The sequence below is a fragment of the Leuciscus leuciscus genome (assembly GCF_965113295.1).
Source record: "Leuciscus leuciscus genome assembly, chromosome: 7".
NCBI lineage: Eukaryota > Metazoa > Chordata > Actinopteri > Cypriniformes > Leuciscidae > Leuciscus > Leuciscus leuciscus.
In genome coordinates this window covers 27,379,823-27,386,118 of record NC_138731.1, presented here as the reverse complement: position 1 = coordinate 27,386,118, position 6,296 = coordinate 27,379,823, and positions in this window count along the sequence as shown.

Genomic DNA, 6,296 nt, shown 5'->3' with positions numbered 1-6,296 from the left:
AAACTCAGAAATGTGGATTCAGACGGCAATTACATTCCCACACGACCTGTTTGTCAAAAAACAGTAGGTACTAATTTGGCCAGGGATTTTTACGCGGGTTGGGTGAGAAAAAACACTGATATTATGGATTCGGACGGCACTAAAATCACCGACTTACCCCTGTAAATGTTTAAAATACTGGACGAGCCCATGAGAAACAATATTAGCGTCCGAATAGGACTTAACTGACAGTACCCAATGCTTTCACTGGCCTTTAAAAGCGCTCTTTTATTAAATTAATAATATAATATATAATAATAATATAATAAAAATTCTAACAACAATCAGTGTGATTGACAGTTTTATTCTTTGCATGAAAACACTTGAATTAACCTAAATGAACTGTCTGTGTGTATTAAAACTTCAGAATTATTTTCATATAGACCTGCAACAGTGATAAGGTAAAGCTAAGAGTGGTCCAGACCAACCTTACGAAAGTGTGACTTGCAGAAGATATACTTAGCGTACGAACGTGTCGGGAATCATGCCATAACGTTAAGAGAGAGGTTAAGGAATAGGTTAAGAACTACTTAGCGATAAGAACGTTTTGGGGAACCGGGCCCAGATTTCATTAGATGTTCCGAAGATGAACAAAAGTCTTATGGGTTTGGAACAACATGAGGGTGAGTAAATGATGACAGAATTTTCATTTTTGGGTGAACTAACCCTTTAATTTTCGATTATTATTATTATTTATTTATTTTGTTCCTTTCACAAAATCTGTTTATAACATCCCTGGTGTCCAACAACTTTTACTAAAAGGAGACAGTCAGTGCATCATTAGATCATCCCATTTTAACATTAATAAGCTAATCTTTGGCATACTAAATGTGGACATCACATCCTGACTCTCTTTTCCTATAGATTTTGTTTTTGCAGTTTGAATTCTTTAGAATATTCAGACGAAGAACAAAAACCAACATGATGTGACAAACAACACAAAAGATGATGCCTGACAGAAAAAAAGAAATCTGTTGGGGATGTCAGTGAGTAATCTGGCAATTATCTCCATTAGCTGCTTTCAGTAACATTATCTAATTCATTTACTGAGGAGCATTGAAGTTGGTTTTTGAAGATGCCATAACTTTTGTCACTTTTCTCACATACACATTTGAACTTAAGTTAATGACAGGGTAAAAGACATTGTTGTGAGGATTTACTTTTTTTGGACATCTTAGTAGTGAATTCGAGCAGATCAAGAAGATTTCAATCTTCAGCATGCAGATGAATCACAGGCTGGAAAGTAACAGATTGCTGCAACAAGAGGTGCTGACTGAGACTGAGTGCTTATATTTATCCACAAGCATAAAAACACTCGCAGATGATGATGAAGATGGGAAATGACAGAGAACAGAGAAAATGAGCATTATGTAAAAGCCAAACTGTTCATGTAATGTTCATTGTGGTGACTGTGAATGTGATTATGTTTTTGGATCAACAATTAAAAAGAAGAAACCGACATTTGATGTCAGCTGAGCTGCCAGCTAGTTAGGAGACTGTCTGATTTAGTTCAGCAATTGCACTTTTTTCAGATGATTTTCCAAATTGTTCTGCCTTTTCTACACATACATGCCTTATGACTGAAAGAGAAATAGAATGACTAATGTCACAAAGAATTTACAAATCCATATTTAGTTTAGTTTACTTTCCACATTGATGCTGCATTTTTTTCTACTCACCATTAGATGACTATTAGATGTATAAACCTGAAAAGAAGCATTTGTGATTATTTGTAATAATAAATTCTAACACAGATTGTAATATATTTATATATTATTTTTATTTTATTTGCTGCAGTGTCTGAACTCTGAAGTAATTTTACATACTCAATTCCTTGAGTGACTGCACCAAACTCCAAAAACCTTGATAATCTGGTTGTGTTTGATTAGACCTGAGTTTAACAATTTTTGTTTTCAGTCTGCTATTAATAGAGCAAACAAATGACCTGAAAATGACTATGCGCAGATTAAGAAGATGCCTTTAGAATGCATTTTGAATCATTATTCAAATTTGATTCTGTTTTTGGAAAGTAGAGTGCACTGCAGCACTATCAGAGCCAAGGGCAACAAAGGATTATTTTAAGCTTTAGTCATACATCATTTCTAAATAATTTCTATTCAAGCCTCAAAGTGGCCAGGCTGATCCCATATAGAGCATGGAAAATGTTTTTATAGGTTAACCCCTTAACTGCTTAACACTGCTTGTTTTTTTACGGTCACATTTCATATTTTAATTGTAATTTTATTTTAACTATTTTATAATCAAAACTTTTTCTAATCTTGACTTTACACATATAATCGGAAAGGTTCCATTTTTAGCGACTAGTTTTGGTAGGAGTGAGATTAATTTGTTCCAGGAGAACGCATAAAATAATAATAATAATAATATTAATAATTCAATATAATGTGGGTGTCACCCGGTGGGTATTTTTTGTATTATGCCTAAACAAAATCTCATAGGAACTTCAATTTCTGTGATATCAACTTTAAATTTTGAACGCAACTTTTTTTAGACATATGCCTTTGATTGTATAGCAATTTTAGATTAATTTTTTTACTTTGTTTTAATTTAAATTTACTTTGTTTTTAATTTTATTATTTTGTAAAATATATATTTTGTATAAAATGTTTAGTACAGTACATTTGCTTTACATTGAACTTAAACTTCTATAACATTTTCACACTTTCATTTTTTGAAGTGCTTTCACTTCAGCGATAATCTGCTGTGTGTCTTCTTTGAAAAGAGACACACCTTAGGTCTGTATTCCTTTTTGTTCTTCTATTTCTGAAGATGTCTATTGCCCTTTGCAGTCTTTGTTCTTATCTGCTCGAGCACTGAGCATCTCCATGGTTATGAGCCTGTGATAGGTCAAAAAAGAGGCAACAATGTGATTATCGTTTGGTTATCTCATTCCCTATTGAATGCATTGTTAGCGACAAAGCCTTTCCATGGCAACAACTGGTTGTGAGTGGCAGCGAGTTTGTTGATATCTGAGTAGAACGCCGAGCTGGAGGGCTAGTGCTGATGTCCTGTCCAGTGACCTGGAGTTGTTTTGAGGATCTGCAGTGCAACAGCTCATGCTTCCTATGACTGTATTACCGTTATGAGCATTTAACTGCAACTTCAAAAGACTCATGTATGGATGGTGTCCATTTACATTGTGTAAGAAGCAACACATAAACAACATTCAATCAATGTTTTTGGTATATCAGTACCATCACTGACAAATAAAAAATATAATTCCTTAAATCAGAAATACAGCTGCCATTTAATAATCATGATACAGCATCACTGTATCACCAAATGCCAACCGAAATACAGTTATAGCTGAGAAATGAGGCAAGAAAAGCATGCAACTGAAAATGGGATGTTAATATTTGCATAACTTATTCACTACTGCACCTCAGCAAATTCACTCTCAGAAAAAAAGGTACAAAAGCTGTCACTGGGACAGTACCCATCAAAAGGGTTCTACTATGTGCCATTTAGGTACTAATATACACTTTTGGAACTAATATGTACACTTTTGGTAGCCTGGCTAATGTCAGACCTCGTCTCACTGAGACGTGGTCTGGGAACCACATGTTCATTTTCTCGTATTTGAGGCGTGGTTTACGAATGCCCAGAGCCGTTTATTGGGCGCTACGAATGTCTATCAAATGCGCCTGTACGTAGCTCATAGCCAATCGTGAATAAAATCGCGCTGCGCACAAGGCAGCATGAGGAAACCCAGGCTACACTTTTGGTACCAATAGCCTATGTACCTTTGAGGGACTAATATGCACTCTTTAGGTACAAAGGTGTACGTTTTGAAAAGGTACCGGCACAGTGACAGCTTTTGTACCTTTTTTGGGCAGCTAATGAAACGAGCAGAATAAAGACCGAAGGCATTCTGTCATTGCACTGAGATTATTATTCGCAAATATTCCCATCATTTAAACGTTGAAGTAGAGGACTGAACCGTAAAGAGTCATCATGGATAACCATAAGTGCTTTAGAGCAAAATATTTCAACAAAGCTAGTCAAATATTAGTAAATTTCTTCCTTCGTCTGAATTAATCTATAAATCTGATCGATTTGTTTATTTATTTTTGCATGCATGCAATGTGTAATATACGTCTTCTGTATTGAGAATAATTCAAAGGTCATTTCAATCTTCCCCTTGTTTGCTAAAGAACCAGCTTGCATGTGTGTGTGTCTTCTGTAAACATTTAATGTGTAAATCTATGAGTAGTGCTCATTAGAAGGTGAGATCTTATTGGAAGTGAGCTATTGATAGTCCACATCTGACAGGTTCATTTTTTACCAGAGGCTCATGTCTATGGTCAACCCTTTTCATTTCACACCACACGCCGTACTCACACATTCACATGTAAACATTTATTCTACAAGACATGACTGCCAGGTTAGATGTACTACAAAAGGGAAGATAAGTGGCACAGTGCTGGGGGTAATGAGACAGTTCAAATGTAAATGGAAGTGTGAGAGGAGAAAGAGAGAGAGAATGAAAGAGAGAAAGCTTGAAATATATAGCACAACTAATGCATGTTTGTGTGAGAGAAGATGGATAGATGGATAAATGAATAGGGAGAGGGACAGATAGACATTTATATAAATTGATAGATAGATAGATAGATAGATAGATAGATAGATAGATAGATAGATAGATAGATAGATAGATAGATAGATAGATAGATAGATAGATAGACTGAGATCGATGGATGGATGGTTATATGGACAGATATAGAGGGATAGGTAGACATTAAGATATAGATGTATGGAATGATAGATGCACTGATGGATGATGGATGGATGGATGGATGGATGGATGGATGGATGGATGGATGGATGGATGGATGGATGGATGGATGGATGGATAGAGGGATAGATATTAGGGATGTTACGGTTCAAATTACACACGGATCGGTTTGTATCACGGTTTTAGGGTCATGGTTTCCGTATGGTTCGATATGTGTTATGTTCAGAGAAAAAAGACTACTGTCAAATAAAAAATAAAGAAAATAAGAACAAATAATCAAACTACAAGGAACAGTATTAATAAATACAATAGAGCAAAGATGAAAAAAATAAAATAAAAGGTTATTTGGGAATCTAACACATTCGTTTTCAGGTACAGAAATTTAATAAAGTAATCAAATGTAAAATAACATTGCATATAATCTTCACTGTAAAAATTAAATAGAGATTGATCATTATTAAAGTTAATAAAGCTATTGAGTCAAGAGCAGTGAGTGATTTCCTTGTCTTTTGTGTGTTTGATTAACATTAAAAACAGACAGCATGGAATATTAGGCTGTTGTCACTTTAAGACATATAATGCACGGATCCAGTACACTGATACACATGTTGTCTTTCTCGACTGTTTATGTTCACTAAAGACATAACCTACTAAGTTTGCTAGGATACTCGCCAAGACGGGCATGTTGACAATTTTTGTGTAAATTTGTCCATTCAAGAGCAAGACTTGAAAGAAAACTCAAAACTCAATATTTGCGCACTGTCTGAGACGAGGTTTACCGTGTGCGGCTGAGATGAGTGCACATAAATCTTCAGACAGCGTGTGCAAGTTTTATTTCGCGTCTTTTTGCGCTTGAATGTTTAAATTGGCAAGGCGGTGTTTAAACTAAAATGAATTTAGTTTAAACACAGATAGCAACGTGTGCTGTTTAGGTCTCACCTCTGCGTGGTGATGACAACATAAATGGCTTGTCATATATTAGAGCATCTGTAAACTTTGTTCAATAGGTTATAGCCAACGGCACTTCTATTGAACAAAGTTTACAAAGAAGACTTTTTTTGTCCACGTTTTTTTGATTATCGCTGTTGTAACGTATTGGGAAGCCAGAATGCGTATCCATCGACAGTAACCTATGTGTGTCTATTTTACGCATTATTTTCAACAAACCATATTATAGATATGTCATCAGATTTAAGATGAACCGCGGTGCAAGTGCCTGCCGAACCGTGGGTGGAGAACGGTACGGTTACACCCCTAATAGATGAACAGATAGATAGAGGGATAGATTGACAAGATAGATTTATCGATTGATATAGATGGACAAATAGAGGGATAGTTAGACGTTTAGATATATAGATGGATGGATAGATGATAGAGGGATAGATAGGTCTAGATGGATGGATGAATGAATAGATGGACAGACAGATAGATGGATAGACATGATATTATATTCCAGCAGTCATGATATTTTAACATCTGAAGCATATTTATTTTCTCA